This window comes from Haemaphysalis longicornis, unplaced genomic scaffold (genome assembly GCF_048455015.1).
Source record: "Haemaphysalis longicornis isolate Haplotype H1 unplaced genomic scaffold, Haemaphysalis longicornis Haplotype H1 scaffold_15, whole genome shotgun sequence".
In the NCBI taxonomy this organism is placed as follows: Eukaryota; Metazoa; Arthropoda; class Arachnida; order Ixodida; family Ixodidae; genus Haemaphysalis; species Haemaphysalis longicornis.
Genome location: NW_027526257.1, coordinates 8,200,495 through 8,224,280, shown reverse-complemented (window position 1 = coordinate 8,224,280; position 23,786 = coordinate 8,200,495). Strand labels below are relative to the sequence as shown.

Here is a 23,786-nt window from a genome sequence, read left to right as displayed (position 1 = left end):
AGTGCACGTGCGCTCGCACCTCCGTTGGCGAACACAGACAAGCTCGCGCTCCCGGTTCCGAGTTTGCGCTGCCGGTTGCAGCCGGTTCTTGCGCGTGCAACGCGGCCCACTTTGCGACATCTCCGAAAGCATGCGGCGGTCACGTACCACGAGACACAAGGGATGGACAGACCCATGGCTTTAGGAGCTTCGCCCCTAAAAGTGTCTGTGCAAATATTCCACATAATGTGGCCCGTGGACAATATGTGGTCGGGTAATAGGTATTGTATGGGTTGTGGTGGGCTTCGTACCAAAAAGAAACACATGTCCGACGTTTCGTCAATGCATGACATGGCGGAATAATTTTAGGGGACAGGACAGGAAAGGCCTATTTTCAGGTTAATAAAAAAACATTTTCTATGGGGATGTGAGTAAAGACGCAGAAAACCACTGCTTTTCTTGTTAAAAGAACGATGTAAATAGAGGAATCAATGCTGAAATAAAGCAACACAAAAAAACATGAGAACTGCATAAAACTATCATTCCCTCTTCCGAAGCAGACGGCCATCTCTAGTATTTTGTTACTCAAAGAATGACCTGGTGTAGCGAGCTTATTCAAATCCTTATGGGCCGGTAGTCGCTTCTTAAGGATATTAAGGATAAACCCGTGCCTAAACTCAACGTCAAAGAACGCATTCATGCGCCACAGGAGATTGACGCAGGCAAGACCTTTAAAGAATTGTTTCAGGCTTCTGTCCTACGCCACTCCTTCTGGCGGCTGAAGCCTTGTCGCCAAACGTTGTTGTCACCCTCTTCATTTGATAAGGCACGATCATTTTTAGGCATAAGAGATCGAAAAAGTTCGGTTTTACGCATAATAAAACGTCAGGAGAATAGGTTAAACAAAATGAATACGATATAGATGAGACAGTTGACTTTCTTAGGAATGCGCTAGTGGTCTAACAAGACCGTAACAATAAAAGTATAAAACATGTGGCTTTTAGTTGATGTTAGCTAAGAGTGGGGTCGAATTGCAGCACTTTCCTAGCCTACTGCTCCAGAACACGATTTATGAAACAATTAGAATCAGTTATTAAGGACTGTGACTTGCAAATGTTGTTGACCTTGTTCGTGGATTGAAGAAGGCGTTCTCGCTTTGCTGAGTGGGAACTTCGAGCGGCTACTGCATATTAGACATGAGTTGCGAAAGCATTTGCACAATTCCCCTTTAATAGCTGCATAGTACTTTTGCATGCAAAGCAAGCGTGCAAACCTAACACTTATACATTAAGACAGCTTACCAAGACAGTCAATAAGTTGTGACCGTCCTTATTTGAGTAATCGCCCCCTAAGGGAGGATGAACTGGTCCTAATAAAATTTTTGAAAAAACTGGTTTAAGCGTGTCAGTACAAAGAAAATTTCATTTTACGGCTTGCCGCCTTAATCAAGCTGAGAAAGGCCACAATGAGTCTTCAGGAAGGGTACACTTTTCTTGCTTTTAATCTTGATCTTCATCATGGCTAGTGATATTTTTATCAGCTAGAAAATCACTGTCACTGGCTGTGAAAAGGACTCCTCAACACTTCTGATAAACGCTCTCACTATTTCCTTCTCGTCTGGAAGCACTCTCAAAGCTATCGCTACCGCCAGCAGGCAGCGTCGCTGCGTGGTTTGCTCGGTGCACCATTTCAGCTTTGCTATTGTAGCTTTCTTTTTAAGGTGGCTATCGAATGCATTCATTGCTGAAACCGAAGGAAAGCCGGCCAATAGCCGCTACACCGCTTTAATGACGGAATTCCAGCGGTCTAAGAACGCCAAGACCGGAAAAAAAAGAAATATTTTGTTGTCTGATGGGCATAAAGCTGTGATTTTTTACTGGGGTACTTTGTGACCCCCTATTCTGAGTACTACATGTGTTGGTTGACTACGCACTTCAAGCATTTAATATTTTGAAAATGTTGAAAAAAGCGTTGCAGGGTCCCTTGAAGTGAGAATGCTTCGCGACGCTTCTGAATGCACTGGCAAGCGATGAGGTTGCTGACGAAAGTTGCTGTTTCCCAGGAGAGAGAAAGCAAGATATGGAAAGAGCGTTTATTCAGCTTTAAAGGTAGGAGTGAATCCATATTCCAGGTCGATCTCGCTTCGATGGTCAGAGCATGGATTTATGAATCGGAGGTGGTCCCTGTTCGATCGGCTTGTGGGTGGATCAACCTAACAATATGTTCAGCATATACGTTTTATATCAGTTTTGATCACCTTACGCTTGTCATATGAGATAAAGAGGCAATTACGGAACCTTTTCTGTTTTTACTTTTCAAGCAGATTTCTTTTTGATTTTATTATTTCAATGTATTCTATTCTGGGACGTTTACAACGCGCCTGGCGAAAATTTGCGCAAAGCACCTAAATATCTTTATGTTCGAGGTTATTAAAGCATAGAGATGTTGCCTTATACGAGGAAGCAGTCAATTTCGAGGTAGGTGATGATAATGTTGAATAAATCTTTATTTATCGAGCTTAGGTACAGATGTTAAGGTGGCACCCCTGTTCAGGGTTTCCCGGGGCTGGGCTTGAGGTCCAGGCCCTCAACGTTGGCTCACGCAAGGTCCGAGCTAATCAGGCGGTCTACCCACTTCTCGTATCGTATGCGGACGGTACTGGGGCAAGGTCTGGTGTATGTTGGAACTTCTATACTTCGTGGTGGTGTGTGCCGGGCGTAGAATAGGAACTGAGGTAGAAGTGTATTGGATGAGGTAAATCACATGGAGAGGGGTAGGTATTCGTCTTCAGTTTTCGTAGGGTGGTAGCGTCTGCTCTTGTCAGCTGGGAAAAGGAATGGGGAATTTCTTTCTCTGGCGACGGTAGTCGCTGGGAATGTCTGCATACTTGCAAACGATTCTCTCTTGGTAGCCGCGAGCAGCATTATTTGTTCTCTCGGATGTAGCCCGGTTTATTTGCGCACTGGCAGCAGCGGGAGCTGCCTCGTTACCCACGAGGGGTTGGGGACCGGGTTTGGGGGTGAGCCGTGTCTCAGGTATCATGTGGTGGTTGGTGCCGTCTTGCTGACGAGACCTCGTTGTTAATGCTACATGCCGCCGAGAGACTGGCGTACGCAAAGAGCTGCCAATTGGGCCACCCCCCTCCTTCCAAAATTTCTGATCTAGGGGATGGAGGGAGGGATGGGGCTGTAACTCTACTTGTTCCCAAATAATGACTACCGACAATCATTTCTGTGTTGCGAGCGACGCACAAGCCATTTGCGGAATGCGGTTTTAATGTGTGCTCTCACCATGACCATCGGCTCTTTTGCAATTTCACTGTGGGGAAAAAGAATACAATCGGAATGTTCCCGAAGTTTTTTGTTTAATTTTAGTAAGTGTCTTGCCTCGGCCTTTCGTTTTTCTTTTGTTGTTTTGTACCTTTTCTTTCTTCATGCTTCCCTTTCCCATTTTGAGCATGCTGCCCGGTAAATTAAATCTGCATTCGTTTGTAATCTGAGAATCATAATAGCACCTCTTCCTGTGGTAATGGCTAGAGCAATGGAGGCTTCTTCGGCGGCGGCTTCCGTTGATGGGGTGAGGATGGTGAGGCCGGCCGTTTTTTTTGTAGTAGCTAGATCTCATGGGTGATGTAGCGATACTCTGCAAACAACCATAGAAGGAAGACAACGTTACTTCCGGGCAAAAGGACTCGAGTGTGAACCGAACAAGCCGGCTCTATTAACTTTACACATCGCAACTCATACCAAAGCAAACGCAGTGTCCCTAACCCGAAACGTAGCGTAAAAATTGGCCACATCTTTCCGTGGGGGGAAACCATGGGGTGATGCGACGCATCTGGGCGGTGCTTGTAACGGTTGCGCCGACCATCGCGGTAGCAGACCTGTTAGTCTCCATTCAAATCATCGGTGGTCACCGGATGTCATCGGAGCGACGGCGGTGGAGCGACTGAGCGGAGCGGCGCAGTTATCGCGTTTATATGTACCGCGCGTTAACGGTGAGGGGAATGAGAGAGAGTAGCGCATGCGCATGTGTTAACCGAGTGCTAACGCGCGCTGACGCACAGCTGGCATGGCGAGGGGAGCGAGCGCTAACGCAAGATGGCGCTGCGGTGAGAAGCGGCGTTACCCCGCAGCTGGCGTGGCGAGGAGAATGGGGAGAGGCGTGCGGATGGACGCCGGATGCATGCATGGAGGGACAAGGCGAGTTAAAGAGATGCGTCGCATCTAAAAAACGTTCCGTGTGTACCCAAACTTCCAATTCTAGGTCTTACGTTAGCAGCTGACAATAAGTGGATCGGGCCTTCATTCAGTTTTGCCGCTTCGACAAACCCTGGCCAAGCTAAATGCATCTCATACGGTGCGGGTCCAACCGTCGATATGGCATGCAGAGTAAGGATTGTGAGTCTGGCACGTAGAGGCCAGAGTTACAAGCCGTGTAGCTTATGAAACTCCTTACTTTGTACCCCGAACATCACAAAAAAATGGCGCAGCTTGCGCTAGTGGTGCAAAGCCGGAGAAACAGCAGAGCTGGCGGACTCCTCCTTTCGTCGGAGACACGGCTGTTGCACCTCACATTTATTTCCGAACTTGCGAATTTATTTCCGAATTTCCGAACTTGGTCGTTTCGTCCGCAGCCTTTCAAATCTCTCCCAAAGTGGACCGCGTTAGCACGTACTAGAACCCGCGGCAACAAACTTCGAGAACTCGGCGCCTGTAGCGACGAACTCGGTTCAGTGCTCCCTACTTCAGTAACGAACGCACGTGAACTGGCGAGGAGAACAGCATGCGTGAGATCACGCCACGGAGGCCGGGCAGGATGTTATCTAAGGTCGAGTTGGCCGACGCCGGGTGCTCCTCACGAGGTACACGCTGATGTGCACTCGGATGGGTTGAGTTTTCTGGTAATGCTCGACGTCGTAACTAAAAGCTCAATACACTTCAGACTACAAAGCGCATGAGAGGGAATACAATAGTGCACCATGCTTCTCAAGTGGAACGATTACACCAAACAGCAACGAGCTACACAGTGCAGACTGAGACATGCGAGGGGATAGGAGAACAAGCGCCCTGCTTTTTTCCCAGGGCACCAAGTTCAGCAGCTACCACAAATAAATTGAGAAATTATCGCCCCACCCAGCTGATTATCTCCTTTATTTCAATAGGAACACAAAGAAAAGAAAGGATTTAAACTGTCCTTAACGCCACTTTCGCGAAGCAATGACAGGTCTCAGCTTAGGCGCAATTGTCGAAGGCGACAATTGTGATGGTTTACATGTCGCTCCTTGACCAATCAGATAGGCGACGAAGGTTATCACGCCAACTAGAGTGATTGTTCTAGCATCAGTGTAAAGTTTTCTTAAGGGGGGAGTAGGCTTAGCAGTTAACTACGCAGAACTCGATTTTTGCCGTCTTCAACCCTGATGTTTTTGCAATCGCTTTTGTTTATGAGTACAAGCCGGCAGACCACGTGGTGCCGGTTTGTACTCAAACCTATTTCAAAGCTATTCGAAGTAAATACCCGAGTACGAGCACAAATAAATTAAGCAGATACCCTTGGATGCTTTACAGGTGCCCTGAATACAAAATAAACTTTGTTCAGGTCAACTCACTCAGATCCATTCCAGCCACGAAATACCTTCTTTAACAAAAAACTAGAGAAACGGCTAAATTTGGTGCTACAGTGATGGAGTACGGAAAGAAGTGACTCAACAGGGGCTAGCACTGAAAAGTTCAAGAAGTTTCACAAAACGTGAAAGCTATGAAGTGCGGAGCAGTGATTGGCCAGAGGAGCTGTGGCGCGTTCTCCGATCTTTTCTACCACCGCCAACGCTCTTCTCCTCCCTGTCTCACTTCTCTCTTGACGAATTGAACAGACGTTTGTTCAACGCATTTCAATTTTCCCGCCTTCGAAGTGCTCTCCCGCCTTCTCCTGGGGCAGGTTACATCCTTTTCTTGTTTTTGTATTTTCTGTTCTTACTTGACCAGCACGAGGGAAAGTTCTGCTCTTTGTGTGCTTGCTTTCATCTCACACGAACTGGAGCCTTTCTGGGCCATTTTAAGCGCTTCGTTTTGTTTCTTTAGCAGCCACTTTTTTACGCCTATAATAGTAAAAACTAACCCAATGAGCATTCCTAACTAAACTAGCGCGGGTACTGCCGGTTAAGTACTACTATATTGTGCCCCAAATGTACCCGCAGTTTTCGTTGCCCTAACTAATGGGACATGTATGAGCGGTGCTAGCGGTTGCAGGAGTTTCGAACGGTTCTGCCCATATAAACCTCTTGTTCAAGTATACCGCTAACTTTTGTCCGGAAGGCTGAATCGAGGGACAGGCGGGTACATTTCCAAAGACTCTGTTTGGCTGCGCGACGCTGCCCGACTGCTGTGGCTAGATGCCGTGGCCGCGGACGAGCTACGAAAACAAGCGGGGCCCCATAAGGGTTCCGTACTTAGAAAACTGTCATAACTGTGTTAACTGTGTTCTCAACTTCATCAAGTCCGCTCTGCGCTTGCGCAAGAGATCCGTCAGGCCAAGAGTTTTTATTTCAATACTACCCTGCCCAATTTCATAACAGAGGACCCCCAGAAATTTTGGAGCTTTATCAGTGAACGTAAAAAGAAGATTTATAAGATTTCGCACAACGGCGCATTGTTAGACAACCCCTCGGATATCGCTTGTCAGTTTAACCAATACTTTCACAGCGTCTTTTCTAGCCCTGGTGTACATCCTCCAATTATTTCCAGTTCCCCAGATATTAACGTGGTGTCTTACGATGGCGTTCTTAACATGCTCCTCAATTTAAAACTAAAATCTTCTCCAGGACCCGATGGTTTACCCAACGCTTTCTTGCGTCGCTATGCTGAACCCTTAGCCAATTTTCTCGTTATTGTTTTTCAGGCGTCCATTAGATCTGCTATTATACCTCAGGATGTTAAAGTGGCGCGGGTTGTTCCTATCTTTAAAAAAGGTGACCCTTTTTCTTTCGCTAACTATCGTCCAATTTCTATTCTGTCGTCCTCATGGAAACTTCTAGAGCATATAGTAGCAACTCTTATCTTAAATTTTCTTGACAAACACCAGATTCTATCTCCACTGCAACATGGTTTTAGGAAGGGCTTTTCAACCACAACTCAATTATGTTCAATTGTTCATTCTTTTGCTTCAAGTCTTGATGATGGTGGGCAGGTAGATGTAATTTTTTTAGACTTCACCAAAGCGTTTGATTTAGTACCGCATCATAAATTAATTCACAAACTACATCTCATCGGGCTTCCTTCTTTTCTTGTAGCATGGGTTTCGGATTATTTATCTAATCGAAGTCAGTATGTAGACATTGATGGTTCTGTTTCTAATGCTCTTCCAGTCACCTCCGGAATTCCACAGGGTAGCGTTCTTGGCCCCTTACTTTTCCTAATTTACTGTAATGATATTGTCTCAGTAATCAAAGAACCCGTTCATATTCGACTTTTCGCCGACGATTGCGTTATCTTTAATAATATTCTTTCTATTAGTGACCAGGAAGCTCTAAACTCCTCTCTTGCTGCAATCCTCTCCTGGGGCCTTGAATGGGGCATGGTACTAAACCCGGATAAAACCGTCTTCCTCCGCATCACCAATAAACGGATTCCTCACCAATTTTTGTACTCTCTAGCAGGAAATCCTTTAAACCAAGTTCAGGAATACAAGTATTTGGGCATAACTTTAACAAATAATTTAAGCTGGAACTCGCATGTTACTAACGTCTCTTCCTCTTCCTTTCGTAAATTATGTTTACTTCGGCATAAGCTTCGAGAAGCTCCAACTAATGTTAAACTACTTGCATACACAACGCTAATTAGACCTAAATTAGAATATGCTTGCGCTGTTTGGGACCCTCATACATCAAAGAATATTGACTTATTAGAAAAGATCCAAAGGAGAGCTATTCGGTTTGTTTATTCAAAATTTCGTCGCACAGATTCCGTTTCCGAGCTCATGCGTGACAACGGAATTCCAACCTTGCAGTCCAGAAGACATTTTTTCCGCCTTAAATTATTGTATTCACTTTATCACCGCAAACTTGCTTTAGACTGTAGTTCTTTCTTGAAACCCCTTGCCACTCGCCGTACTCGTCATTCCCATTCTCTGTCCTTAACCCCAATGTTCGCCTACACCAATCTGTTTAAATTTTCCTTTTTTCCCCGCACAATTAATGATTGGAACAATACACCCGAAAATTGTCTAAATTCTCTTGGTTCATTTGAGGCAAATGTTTAGTTGTGCATTTGTAGTTGCCTCTAGCGTTCACTGTTTTCTACTTCAGTTCTTGTTTCTGCTATTTGCTGTTTACTGTTTGTATTTGGTTGATACTGTTACCACATTATGCTCCTCCTGCTTGGGCCTACATGGCCTGCAGTATGTTCTTAAATAAAATAAATAAAAACTGCATGTTAGGATTCGAATGATGAAATGAAAGGGAACCAGAGTCCAAACTACGATCTCCCAGCAATGTTCTCTAGTGGTCACCTTGGTCGGATGCCATCATCGTAAAAACAAGATTATGGGACGTCATAAATATATCCCCAAAAAGTGGATGGGGGAGTTTCCCCTACTTCATCGGTTTTCCCCAATATTTTGATTTTTTTAATTTTGGGGTAAATTTTGTGTCATTGTTATCTAGGCAATTCAATCGTCTATTGAACCAAGATCGTGTTTTGTCTTCGTGGCTCCTATGAGAATCAGTGCGAGAACTAATGTCATACAAACTGCAGTTGAGTATACTGCGCATTCAAAAGTACCCTGTTGAACGTACCATGGTAGCTCCTTCAGTCGCGGCTGGCGATGTAGCCGTCGGGGCCCGAGCAGTGATATGACTCGCAAATCGGAAATTTTCCTGCTCACATCCAAAAGAAGCAAAGAGAAAACACGTTCACAGATTTACCTCCACATTCAACATCAGATACCCATAGTTAAAACAATCAGAATACTAACATTGCCCATACAAGCCAATGGCTCAAACACAATACACATTAAGAATCTCTCGACACATATAAACCAAACAATATGACTCATGAAAAGAATCACCAATCGAAGAGCAGGACTTGAGGAGCGAGACCGAATTCGCCTGATTGAAGCATTTGTAATTAGCCGAATTACCTACTCCATCCCCTACCTCCATCTAAGCGCCCAAGAAATGAAAATAATAAATACACTAATTAGAAATGCATACAAAGAAGCATTACGAATACCATTAAGTACATCTAACGCTAGACTGGATGAGCTCGGCATATACAACAATTGCGAGGAATTAATAGAAGCACACCTAACTAATCAATCAGTCCGTCTTACCAAAACTCCCACAGGTCGACATATACTAAAACAGCTCAGAATCAACCCCCTGGCAATAACAGCTGACAGAGAGCCCATTCCATTAGAAATAAGAGACAATCTGATCATAAAACCATTGCGAAGCATATGCACCCAACACATCACCAATACAGAAGAGAACTTAGGGCACAATACCTACGAAAAAGATACCCTCCAGGTCAAAACACCCTCTTCGTGGATGCCGCCGAATAGCGACATAAAACAGCATTCACCACTGTTGTCACGAAAAGCACAGACTAACCACCAGTGCGTGCAATAACCATTCGCCCAAAAAACCCAGCAAAGGCGTAAGAGGCAGCAGTAGCTGTAACACTGACGAAACGCCCCACGCCCCTCACAAATATCTCAGTTTCCAAAACCGCTATTCAAAATTTTGTCCAGGGCAACATTTCATCCTTGCCACTCAAAATATTTCAGAATAATCCCCCCCTTACCCTAGTAGACATACTTTGGACACCGGCCCACGCGGGAATGGAAGGGAACAAAAATGCACACTCTCTCGAGATCTTACCCTCCGAGCTGGAGTGGCGCCCGACCCATCCCACGGGGCAAGGTCATCCAAAGACAGTCTCCTTAACTATGCCGGTATTACGGAACATTACCGCCTCTGCCTCCGAAAACTAGCACCCCCGCACCCGGGACTCACAACATGCCAAGATCAAGACTGGAGACTCATACAAACAAACACATACCCACACCCAACTCGCCTGCACCTAATCCACCCAGCACAAGTCCAATCCCCCAACTGCACCTTTTGCACAGCCCCAGCCACCCTACCCCACATTCTGTGGGCCTGCCCCCAAAACCCCTATCCCTGAATCACCACAGCTGAGCAGTGGAGAGAAGCACTGGCATCCCACGACAGGGAGGTACAGACCTCCCTGATCGCAAGGGCCGCCTCGGTCGTCGTTGGGCTGATAACAACGACCACCAACTTCTCACGCTAAAGACAAGCTCAGTTTAATAAAGATTTTTTCTCTCTCTCTCTCCCGGGTCGCTGACGCGCCTGGGGATGCACCCTCCTCCCCTAGTCTGACAAATCGTCCCTTTCTGCAAACACGTGCATTCACGCAGTTAGGGAACACGATTTTAGAACATACGTGACTGCAATTCGGTTGGCTCATGCACGATTCCTTCAGAGTTGCACTCATTTCCTCGAAGCGCTGTTCAGACACTTACGACTGCTAAACCAGAGTCCTTCAACGCCTTTCTGGTCATGAAACTTCGCCGTCACGCTATGGGAGAGCTTTGTTCGCTGCCACGCCGCGGCGCTGGTGTTGATCGGGGGGAAGCCGGGGGCGTGGTCGGAGCGCGTTTGGTAGCGAACGGACCACGGAGTAAGATAAAATAGACGCTCGCCGCCTTATCAGCAGTGCGCTTTCGCTTTACGTGTCGTGGGCCGCTCAAATGGACTTATCATTTTGTGAGTGGCGAAAAGATTTGGTGCGAGCGGGCATGCTGCTACTGCGTTCCTGCCTGCCGCTCTGGCTGCAGAGCAGCGGCGGCCGCCCGATGCCCTCCGATCTGCGGTTGCGTCCCTCGCGGTAGCCTTTGTCCCCGTACGAAACTTGGCCGGTAGTTTTATGACCAGAGAAGCATTGAAGGACTCTGGCTAAACCTTGAAAATAAATTGTCATGGTGGTGATGTATCACAGGTTTGTGAGGTGACACTAGTGGTACAATACTGTGAACGATAATTATTGCAGTGATGCATATTTCGTGTGGCTATGAGGTATAGCAACACAAGCTGCCTATGCTTAAACAACAGGCGTTCTGTGGGAATAATGCCAAATATAACAATTTGGACGCAATTTTTAATGTCAGGTATCCTCTGAGCACTTTGTATTGTAATATTCAAGAGATAGATGATGATGATGATGTTTCGATTTTTATGGCGTAAGGCCGAGAGATAGGAAGAAATAAAATCACAGGATGCTTTCTAGTTTAGGGTCAAAAAATCCCGTATATCCGAAAATACATTCCCGGAGACACAGACAAAAGTTAAACAAAGCTGCTAGAAACTAGAAGGTTCTTGAAGCAATTATCTCTGCACTGTAAATTTTTCTTGAAGTAAACTTTTCCTTTCAGTAAAATCTTCAGTGCCGCAAACAGACAAGATGATTGAGAAAGTTTTCTATTAGAATTTTTGAGCCATCCTGTCGTCCAAGTAGTGCTTCTACTATTAGAAAGCGCAATACTTCCGCGATCACCCTTTTTCGAGTGACCAGACCGTCGAGTGATTACGTCCTCACCCACGCAGGAACGGCCGTCTCCGTCGAGGCGGAACCCAATGTCGCAGGAGCACCGGAACGATCCCCACAGGTTGATGCACCTGTGCTCGCAGTCATGTGCGTCTTCCTGACATTCATTCACGTCTGAAGCAGGTTTCCGAGGGCGCACAGCAAGAGAGAAAAAGTACGGGAAGGTTTGCAAACCACCAAGCTTTGAAGGGACACCGCAGTGCCATGGGACACCAAGGCTGGCTACGCACAGAATTATGCCTCGAAAGTAGAATTAGAATCCATTCAATCAATTGGGTAAAAAAGCAGAGGAGTTCCGCACCAAGTTCCACATCCAATTGGCCAGCTGGCCCGATGTCTTGCACCACTCCAGGATCGGACATCGGACCAGCTGGCCAATTGGATGTGGAACTTGGTGCGGCCTACACTCCCGACCGTGAAGAAAAACCGGCCGGGCGAAGCAGGTGTTCTGTTCTTGGGGGAGTGTTCCCTCCCTGCTGAGCACAGGCGAACCCTCGCCTTAGGACCCAAGTTTGCTTCAGAGCCAACCATGACCCCACCGGAGAAATTGGCAATTGCAAGGTCAGTCACGCGCCGCGCTTCCGAGGAGGGCCGTCCACGTTTCACCACAGATTGTGGTCCATGTTCACAGATTGTGGTCTGGGATTAGAGTTCACGCATGAGGTACCCCGAGATAATAAGCTGCAGTTCCTTGACATCCAGTTAGAAGTCAAACCTGACCACGTGTGTTGGATGTATAGCCCTTGCTCTGAAAAGCCGCTCCTGAACTTAAATTCAGGACACTCAAAAGTGATCAAGAACGTCATTGCCTTCTCTTGTTTGCGGTCGGCACTCTTTAAGTCTTGCGTTGAAGCGATTGGCACTAGTTTTTCCAAACAGTTACAAAGGTTAAAAGATGCCGGGTTTCCAAGTGACGTCATTTCTCTCACGGTTCAGAAGCTTATAAAACGGGTAAAGATGGGGACATGCGCAATGCGTGACGATATAGCACCGGCGGAGAAGAAATTTCCTGCGGTACTCCTATATATTCACAGATTGTCCCACGGTTTGAAAAATGTTGCCGGTCGCTTCGGTGTGCGGGTTGTATTTTCGGCACCTAATAAACTTAGCAAAAATTGTGGATCTGTTGACAGAAAGCTTAAAGGCATGTCGCGTGGCACCGGAAAGGGTTGCGGGGTGAAGCATGTGTCTCCTTTTGTTCCATGCAAAAAGTGTGTTGTCTACCTTATACCATTTCCTTGTAGTTATGTGTATATTGGTCAGACAAGTCGATGTATCAATGTCAGGTTGCTGGAACACAAAAGGTCTTTAGGAGGAGACAACTACTCGCACGTGGCTCAACACGTATCCAAGTGCAAATGCGAGCCTGTGTTCCAGGAAACTTGTATTATCTGTGCACAGGGATAAATTGACACGGGAGATTATGGAGGCATATAATATAAGAAAAAATGGGGTGTGGTGCTTTAGTGTGCCGTCGATTCGTTTACATGAGAGTGAATTTGAATTTTTAAATCGCTCTGTAACGTAAATATAACACGCGCCTTCATCGACACAGTCTGTTTCATGTCTGTCATGTTTGGAATGATACGCTGGATTCTGATGTATGTAAGATGTCTGGTCGCATGGGTTTAGGTTGTAGTATTTAAGTGTGTGTCTGTTCTAATAAAAAATCAGTTGTGAGTCAGCGCTGTGGTTTGTCGTTTCTTTCACTAGTGTCCGTGCTTAAGTGCGCTACCTTCAAGATGTCCCATATGTTATTTAGGGGTTGGACGCGCGCGGGGGCGGACCATCCGGCGAGTCATCCCGCAGTTATACCGGTTCTCGGGGCGGAGACGCGTGCGCGGACACGTCCTTTTTGGCTCGTGTGTACAACGCTTCAGCGCTATCCGCCGCGGGCACCTGTTCTACTCAGGTGCCGCCACGTGCACTTACCGCGGAACATGCATCAGGCCCGTTCTCGTCCCATTCTGGTTCAATGGCGGGTTAGTGCTGTGGTTACCGCACTTGGCTGCTGCTCTGGCGACTAGAACTGGCATTCAGCAGGAACCCAGTTTATTTTGTTCTCACAGCGACGGGAATTGTGGCAACATTTCGCGTTGACGACGATGACGACGACTACGGTCACTTTTCGCTTTTGATGCAAACCCTAATAAGGCTGTCGCCTTAAAATACACCAGTGCAAGGAAGATTCTCGCTGTGTTGTATACAGATCGACAGCGGGGCATAGCCCCAGCATTGCCCACTGCAATTTTTGCCCCTTAACGATGCAGGTGGAATGCTTACCGACGCAGGTGTGGGCGTCGTAGCCCCTCTTGAAGCCCTCCTTGCACTGGCAGAAGTACGTTATTGACGCACTCGGGTGTTGACGCACCCTGGGTGTTGACGCACTCGGACTCACCCCGGCACACTCGCCACGGGGACGAAGTGCACTCGTTGATGTCTGCGGATGGGCGGGTGAGGTTGGTTGCATTAACTGAGCGGACTCGCATAGCAGGGATGGTGAGACGGCAGACACGATGACCCGATGACATACAACTCGGGAGTACTGAACAAGTTAAGCGAGGGGATTAGGCGTCCGCACTCTCCTATTACAACTAGACATAATGGAAACTCGCCTAAACAAACAATAACGCAAAGAAAATACTGGTTAGCGATTCGGACTTAATATTAGCGAATATTTTTGAAGCCTTTCGTGCTCCGTATTTCCCGTTTGTGAGTTTCGCACATTTTACGGTGTACTTCGTCGTATTTAATTTTTTTTCTATCATTGTTGTCTTTCGTATCTCCAACATCCACCTCACTGCATTGTAATCATCCCCATCTGGCATAGCAAGCACTGCCGCTGCCAGAGCTGACATCTCCAGCCCATATTAAAAAGTTCGGTCTGTCGGTGTCTCTCGGTCTGTCGTTCATAAGCCAGGGCTTAGTGGCGAACTTAGGGTTGACAGCAGCCCCGAAGAATTGCCAAATGCTCTTGGAAAGCTAAACATGAACTTTTCCTTTTAAATTCAGCCTGGCGAGGATACACTTCTCGAGGCGGGTGGTCCAACAAAACAAATTATCCTGTTTAGCTTCCCCGGGGGAAGCCTTAGAGCACGTGAAATGCGAAAACGAAACTATTGGCTCAGAAATAGAGCAAGCAAGCAAGCAAACACTTCGGGTTGTGTAGCCGCGGCACGTATATTCTAGATCCATACCAACGTACGAAGACATGGAGTAGCTGTAATGCGTGCGTGCTTTGTTGTGGGCCTGAGGCACGTCGATTTTCAAATCTAACTTGCAAGGAATTGGCCCTGCACATGTTATTTTGGTCAGTCTTTGAGCCAAGATCTGTGTCGAGTGTGAGCACCAAAATTGAAGTCTGCGGCAGACCGACATGTACATTAAGTTTTTTGCATTGCTTTTTCAAGGAGCCCTTACGAATCGTTTTCGTAATTGCTGGACCTTCTAATGGTGTAACCCCGTGGTTACAATATCTTATCGCTTAAAAATCGTGGGAATAAAGGTTACGAATACCATTTCCGCAGGGTTGGAGCCTGGATTACAACCCTACAGTATAGAAAAGGGCAGAATTACTTTACCTTCCACATATCTGATAACTGAGACCACAAACGCACGCACGCGCACACGCAGAAGGACAGGTCGCGGACTTACAAAAAGTATAAGTAAACACGAGTTTACTGGCATACCACTTCTATCCGAAAGTTATGCCAGTATCTGGGTCCACCTTGTTCTATGCAGGACGTTGCAGTCACTCCGCGTTTGTTGGGTGAGCGGGCATTTACCTCCCTGGGGGGTTCGCGCCGGCTGTGAGCAGCGAGCGCTACCGGACACGTGGCGTCAGCCGGTTGCGTGAATCGCTCCTAATTAGCCGCTTGCGCGTGCGATTTTTTTTTACTTAACGGGAGGATGGGGACAAGCAATCTCCTGAATCAGCAGACACTGCTCGTGTTTATTATAAAGTTAGCTTTTCCCCCGCAAGCCGTATTTCCGCACTACGACTTATTGACCACAGGTGATGGCACAGCATCGCAACAGCAGCTGCCGTGTCGCACGTGGTTAATGGCTAATGAATGGAACCACGTCCCCGCCTCAATTGCTACCATAACCGGTTTGCCTGCATTTAGAAGTGCTATAGAAAAACACTTTCGTTAATCCGCATTTTTGTTTTTTGTTTTTTCCGTTTCTGATATCCCTTCCTGTGTTTGTTTTATGCATTAACTCCACTCCTTTCTGTAACGCCTTCGGGCCTTGAAGGTAAACAAATGAAACAAATGAAATGAAACAACACACAGCCTGGCGCACTTAGCAACGGCTCGCCTGAAGGTGACGCAACGGGCCAGTGGAAACGGTTCGTGACGGCCTCGAAGCAGGTTCCTAGACGCCAAATAAGCGAGCTTGGCCAACGAATAGTTGGTAGGACTGACAGTTGGATGTGGTGCAGAATTGCTGTAACCGGTTGTCGCTAATATGTAACAAAGTTTTCTGTTGTTGCTGTCTTTTTACCTGGGTTGAACAGGTGTAATTGAGATTTGAATGGCGGCGATGACTAACATCTAGTATAGTCCCGCCTGAAATAGGAGCGAAGCCTACACTTACCCACGCACTCTTTCAAGGAGTTCAGACGGTATCCCAAGGGACACTTGCAGTCGAAGCTGCCATGCCGGTTAACGCACGTCTGGTTTTCTTGACAGTTGTGGGTGTTGAGGTCGCACTCGTTGATGTCTGTTGCAGAAAAAGAAAATGAAGATGGAACAGCCTCTTGTCTCTTGATACGTTAGATGTATCCCGCGCGTATCATACCACTGCGCCCTTTGGCATGCCTTTTTGGCGGCATACATGTGACTTCCGGCGTAATTTGAATGTACCGCGGCTTTATTCTGACTCAGAGTAAAACACAAAAAATGGGAGAACCACATGACATTGCATTACAGGAACCTTCGCAAGTGAGCCATCCATAGCAAATGTAGTTTCTAAGGGCGCTTTTCTTTTTTTTTTTTAATTACGAGTGTTTGCCGCGCGGCATATGAGAGGCGTTTTTAAGATAGAGGTAGAGAAGAAAGTAGGAAGGAAAGAAAAAGAGAGGTGTTTTAAAAATGGGAGTAGAGAGAAGAAAATAGGGAGAGAGGGGCTGCCAAGAGTACAGAAGGTCACGAAACCGACAGGTGTTCAAATCTACAGGTATGCATGCAGTCCAGTGGCGTGCAGAAAGTCCATCAGCGACCTGCAGTATTTATCGTCCTGCACCAAGCGGTTGTAGTCATCCGGTTTATTCCACCGGAGACCGACCTTTCTGAGCGCATCGTCTCGAGCTGTCCTTGTTCCCGCGCACGTCCACAAAAGATGCTTGGCGTCAGCTTCAACCGCAGGAGGCGGACACTTGGGACACGTTCCTGGGTCGTCTTGTGAGTGCCCCCAAGTCCAAGTGACTGAAGGTGTGAGGGCCACCCCAGCCCGAAGCCTCCTGAGAGTAACTTCCTCCACCCGGGAAAGATTAGGGGGCAGGGAGCAGACACACGGGGGAATTAGGGCACGTGCGTCCCTTCTCAGGAGAGATTTCCGGGCTACGCGCTTTTCGTTTTTCTGTTCGAGGTCGCAGTATTTAATGTGTGCATCGCAAGTACCGCGAGAAGTTTGGTAGTTTCTTGCAAAATGCTCCGTAATAACGACAGTTTTTTTCTCCTAAACAAAACTAATGCTCTAATTTTGCACAGGCGGAATGCTTGAAAACCCGACGAAACCCGAGAGAAAAGTTCACGGGGTCTCTTGTGTTCTCTCAAAGACTTCTTGAAGGCAAAAGCCAGAGTGATGATACACTAAAGACCGACACATGCTTCCCTTTGTTTCGTTTTCTTTCTTTCTGCATTGAGGTCCACCTCCGACGTATCTGTCTTTCTCTTCGGACGTTAGTCTTTCACCCTTGTATTAACATACAGGAAAATTCACTCTGTCATCCACATTGTTCAACGTTAATTACTACAATTATAGCTCCGCTGCGATCACGTTAGCTCATTCGGCTGTATTCTTCTGCTCTCTTCATCTGCTGTGCACCGGCGTAGCAGGCCATACCTCTCACTACCGTCGAGTCTAAATTCATGCTACGAAAAATCTGGGGCTATGGTACACCTTGTGCTGTGAAATCCCTTTGTTGTTCTAAGGGCGAGGATGTTTTTGTTTACGATGACTCTTTTTAGATCGTGAATTATGTCATGAGTTATTTATATCATGAGTTTATATCATTTCATACGATGGTCCGCTCAATAACGGAGGTCAAGAGAACGTCGAAACGACACTGCGTATAAATACTTAGTCGTATATATCTGTATCGAGGGAATTCTCACCGAGGCATGTGCGGCCGTTGGGACTCTTCTCGAAACCGGGCTTGCATTGACACTCGTAGGAGCCGGGTTTGTTGATGCACACAGAATTGGAGCAGCACACCCGGCCGTACGAACGCGTGCACTCGTTGATGTCTGCGAACAGGAGGATTTGGGGATGATTGATAGTAGGGTTTAACGCGCCAACGCAACGAAGGTGATGAGGCGCGCCGTAGTGGAGGGCTCCGCATTAACTTTGACCACCTGTGGATCTTTAACGTGCGCCGAAATCTCGTACACACGGGCATTTTTGCTCTTCGCCTCCATCAGAAAAGCGGACGCCGCGGCCGGGATTCGAACCCGCGTCCTCGTGCTCAGCAGCGAAACGCCTTAGCCACTGAGCCACCGCGGCGGGTCGCCAATAGGAGGAGGTGTTCGTCAACTATCAGTAATGTGTGAGGGATACCACGGAAACAGCATCCAAGACGTGCATGTCAGCAGGGCGCGCTTCGTGAGCTAAGCGGAGTGAGACGATCAGGCGTCCGCACTTGCCTACAAGCAGAAGTGAGAATGTGTGCTAACAGCACGGTTCGAAAGATCAAAATTTAATACCGCACACACATACTCGAAATAAAACAAACATTAGTATTTCGAGAGTTATAGCGTACGAAACAGGTCTGTGCCTGTAAACGGTGTCTGCTTTCTCAGGCAGTTCAACAAGGAAATTTCCGCTCACACGCCTACCACAGCTATCTATAAAAACAATGTGACCTGATTGAGGTATGTATTTTTGGCAAAGGCAAGAAAAAAGTACCTTTGTTAAGCAACCGAATATCTTAGAACGCATGCGTTCGCGTGAGCGGATAGTTAACTTTGTATTGTGAATCATCTCTTGGCGTCATTCGGTTACTGCTTATGCGGAAAGTAAATCTTCCTTGCAATAAAATTGCTTATCCTATTTTTTTGTTTATTTTCTCACGAATCCTTATTTTCTAGCAAGAAAAAGAATAAGTTTTTGAGTCAGCTGGGCCAGCTTGACGCAAAAAAAAAAAAGAACAACCGCCACAAAAACAACATGGTGGAAAAGCAAACAGCACTTGTTCGATTCGTTTTCGTTTCTTTCGTTGTGTTCTGTACGCACTTAGACATATTTATTACACCTTAACTGGGGTTTGTTGCTAACAATCCGCAATACTGCTTGAAAGGAGTTGCTAGGATGCTGACCTTCGCAGCCCCGGGAGGTCACTCGGTATCCCGACGGGCACTTGCACGTGAAACTCCCACGCCGGTTTTCGCACGTCTGGTCGTCTCGACAGGTGTGCGCATTGGTGGCGCACTCGTCGATGTCTGCTCCAGAAAAAAAAAACAAGTACGAACCAAGTCTTGCCACATTCGGCGTACTGTTCAGGAGGTCACAACCCCGACCCCCAATATAACTATTTGTTTTTGTCGAAGCATGAATTTCCAAAACGGAGTGTGTATGAAGCTAGCCTCAAAACATCTGAGCTACACACCTTCACAAGCTCTATTAAAACGTACCCACATTCATCGTTTCATCTTTCAAGGTCATTCGTCGCGTCGCAAATGACCTTCAGCCGCCGTCGCGCAAGCTGCGCCTTCTTTCTTACGACTTCACTCTCTCGCAGCCACGCCACTTCAGTAACACGTGACCAGGCGAGGATGAAGGGGCTGCTTCGCCTGCGCTTGACCGCTCAGCGCTGGCTGGGCCGTCTGCGTGTGCGCTTCAGCGCAACTAAGCACGTGATCAAGTGACTAGGCGGGACTGAACTAGTCATGGTACCGCGTGAATAGTTCAGCGCAACCACGTGACTAGGCGCGGGTGAAACGGCTGCTTTTTCGGCTCTTGGTCCCCTCAGTCTCGCCATTAACGGTGCGCTGGCTTGGCTCAAGAGCAAGCGAATTCAATGGTCCTACCATCTAATAGATGAGGCTGACGGAAAGCTGCGATGTTTGAAGCAAAGGCCATGTGCGTAGTCGCTGTTTTCGCTCCTGATTACTACATTTAGAAGGACTAAAGATCAGCCATTTTTTAGGGGTGCAGGCTATTAGGGGCTCGGGCTTTCGGCCTTTCATGTCGTCGTTGTCGTAACCGCCGTCTCCTGTAGTCACGGTACTAAAACACCAAGGCACTCGTTTAGGCTCCGCACTAGAACGTAACGCGTACTAGAAAAACACCGGGACACTGGTTTATGCCTCGCGCTGGAACGCTTCGTCCTTTAAAGACACGAAAACACACGACACTTCTACAGTAAATCTGTATACCTGCACCCCTCAACGTTTTCATCTCCGTTGGAATGCCAAGTCGCCAAGCATACACTGATACGCTGCATGCTTCGCCCCTCCTTAGGTTTCGCGTTATTGGAAATGGCCCGGAATTTTTTTCATAGGTAAGCAATTGCAACTTTAACAAGCACCCCCCCCCCTCCCACCTTTCTTCAGAAACAAACAAAAAAGAAGCAGGAGTTTCAGTTATTGAAATGTGCTCCGAGCATAGGATGATGGCGCTCACCTTCACATCGTTGGGAAGTGGCGTCGAAGGTGTAGCCCGTGCGGCAGCTCGTCGGAATGGGTTCGCAGGCGCGTGATATTGGCACCGTACCGCACCAGTCTCGGACGCACCCGTGGACGCCATACGGGCAATCGGTCATGTCTGCACGACAACCACCCCTGCCATTCTCAACGGAATGGCACATGTTCAGACATCAACGCTCACGGGTGTTCCCGAAGTTCACTTCCAATGTATATAGAGGGAAACAGTGCGCAGAAGAAAGAGCAACTAATTTCCCCCGACTTGACTTGCTCCTCAGTGGCGGGCGCTAAGAATAATTTTTAATTGTCTATGTCATAGTTAGGCTCGCGATTTGGAACTTATGGAACGACGACGATACGTTCATGGGTCGACTCAGCGCAGCTCCATTGCTGGTGACCCTTTGTGCATGAGCTAAAAGCGCCTGAAAATTGTTACAATATGTGCTCAACTCGTCGCATCGTGGTTGTATTTTGTACTAAAAGCATTTTGCAGTCCCACGGTGAGAAAGCAGGGTATTTTTCAAATTTCAAACGAAGCTTCTATTGAAGTTGCATTGCCACCCGGGCTATAATCGATGTAAACATTAGCGTACGGATGTGCAGGTGGCGAAGATTTAATTGCAGACGATGAAAAGGCATTTCGGCAACCAAGTGTTGTTAATGACATTGTGTGCGTTATCAGAATCATGAAAATAGTCTTCGTTTATTTTTGGGTGGGTTTTTTCTTTGCAGTCGCTAGTACCGGCAAAACACCTGCAGTACAATGCCTTACGCGATCATTTAATTCTTGACCTGATGTGCTGCGTTTATCAGTGTGTTTAACTTATAATATTGCCCATACAGGCACATTGCTTAGGATATTTTCTCCTGTTTGATCACTAATTTTGTGCTTGTCCAGCCCCTCTGTGACAGCTTGAAGAGGTTAGCCATTACAACATATACCTCTTCAACATGGATTTATCATTTGCTACATCTCAGTGACTATAGACTGCATCAAGTATAATAATGAAAAAAAAAAGTCATAACAAATTGCTCTGAGGGAAGCTAGAATCCTTCAACCAAAAAACAATATAAATAACTGACACGCGCATTTTGAATACGCTATCTATGAAATCACGAACTTCTGTATCAGGAAAATGTAGAAAATGTAATGCTCGCTCAGCTTTTGGGAAAATGCCAAAACTATAAACCGGAACTCCGAATACCTTAAACCGACGTGCACTGTCTAGCTACGTACAATTACCGAACGGCAAAAGCAAGGCACACTGCTAAGTTCAAATTTACCGCCAACTCAATTGCTTAAGTTTCCACGAGCGTACCGTCATAATCCCAGTTTCCACCGGACCAAGGGCAGTACCACCGCCTGGAACCACACTCCACGTATTCCATGTCGCTGCATTCGCCATTTGCTATGCAATCGGGGTAGATGGTCAACCCAAGGCTTTGGAAGGCAGTTGCTGCCAGTACTGCTGCTGCGGCCAGGAGATGGTAGGGTGCCATGCCGTCGTACCCCGAAGGATAACTTCACTAATGCTACGCCAAACGCATCTCGACGGCAGCCTTATGTATGCTGGCACAGGGCTGCCGCGCAAACATTCTCACGTGGGCGCTGATCTAGATCTTCGCCTGCTAACAACTTTGGCTTCCTTGTCGACATGCAAGATGGGCACGCCTTATCCTTGCAGCCGAGAAGGCAACGTCGTTTGCTCTCCGAAGTCAGCGCTGCACCTCCGTTTGTTCCGTGTTCACGGTTTCGTTTCAGGTGGTGTCAGAAACACGCCACGCTTGTGTTTAGCAACACGGAATGTCTTTTTTAGAAGCCTAGTTCGGCCTAACCCTTCGTTCTATGCAAAAACCGCAAGTACACTATAATATTCAGGAGCTTTATTCTCGCGTTTTGTCTTTCGTCTGTCCGGGGTCCGTGTACTGCCAATAAACCGTTTCCCGCCCTTTTCCAGCCGTAATGGTGCAGGAGGAAGTGCGAGATGACTCAAAGGCTAGGATAGCTTCCCTGATTATCCTACATCCTTCAATTTTCCTGAACGAGGAAACAACTGGGAAAAAGAAATATGGAGGGACGATTTCGTTATTTTTTGGCGAACGAAACAGACTCTCTCTCTTTTACCACGCGTCCTCGAAGGTATTTTGTTTCAAACACAAATCTTCGAATTCCCGCAGAAATTTAGAATTATTTCGGCGAATTTCGCATAATGTGTTTCTAGACGGCACTCCTCTGTAAAGTTGACAGGCAAGCTAGATCGTAGCTTTGACATAAATAAAAGTGAAGGCGGCAGAGAATGCTGAGCACAAGGACGCGCGTTCGGCTCCCGGGCGCGGCGTGAGCTTTTCTAATGGAGGCGAAAAGCAAAATCGCCCGTGTGTTCGAGATTTTGGCGCACGTCAAATATTCCCTAGGTGGTCGAATCAATCCGCATATCTCACTACGGCGGGCCTCATCGTCTGTGTAGCGTCGGTGCGTTAAACCCTAAAATCAATCAATTCGTAAGAGGTGAGAGTTATCTACCTAGAGGTAACTTAGCGGAAGAAAAGCTCGTTAATAGACAGCGAAAACTTCTAACGAAAATTTATAAAGTGCGGTCAGATCGGTCCCTAGGCTGAATTTTTGTCCCTATAACACAACGTTCACGTTGCATTTGAAACTTTGATTGTAGATTGATTGTAGGGTTTAACGCGCCGACGCAACGCAGGCGATGAGGCGCGCCGTAGTGGAGGGCTCCGGATTAATTTTGACCACCTGGGGATCTTTATCGTGCGCCGAAATCTCGTACACACGGGCGTTTTTCCTTCTCGCCTCCATCAGAAAAGCGGCCGCCGCGGCCGGGAATCGAACCCGCGACCTCGTGCTCAGCAGCGCAACGCCTTAGCCACTGAGCCACCGCGGCGGGTGCATTTGAAACTTTAAAAATTACTCGAGTACAAGTGCTACAACCAGAAGTTGCTGAGGGTGCATCGCAGGGTTTAGAGACGTAGCTTCCAAACACATGCATACGGCCACGCAAACACTACGCACTACTTCTTCTACTACTTTCTTCTGCAGTACAACAATAACAGCAGCCCGCGTGTGCCAATTTAACGCGTGAAAATGCTATGCCGGTCCGTTTTATGTCTATTTTGTCCGAATAACTGCATTATCACTAAAACAGAGTCATGCGGCCAATTAATATTGCCGCGAACCATACATTGGGTTTGTTTATTTGTGTTTTGCTTTTACCGCCCCGCTGCGCCGGTCTGTGTTATCTCTGCGCCAAGGGAAGCGCGTGTTCCATTCTTTCTTTCTGTGCCGCATGTG

The 23,786-nt window shown here is 47.1% G+C and overlaps 1 long non-coding RNA gene across 1 annotated transcript; it reads right to left on the bottom strand.

Annotated features, from left to right (window-relative positions):
- Positions 1-2,342: 2,342 nt before the first annotated feature.
- On the bottom strand, positions 2,343-13,952 carry LOC144165754 (uncharacterized). The gene is made up of 4 exons (XR_013321503.1): positions 13,893-13,952; positions 11,601-11,723; positions 8,774-8,854; positions 2,343-3,621 (listed from the first exon to the last, which is right to left on the bottom strand). It is a non-coding gene; the product is annotated as an uncharacterized LOC144165754 (long non-coding RNA).
- Between the last annotated feature and the right edge of the window lie 9,834 nt (positions 13,953-23,786).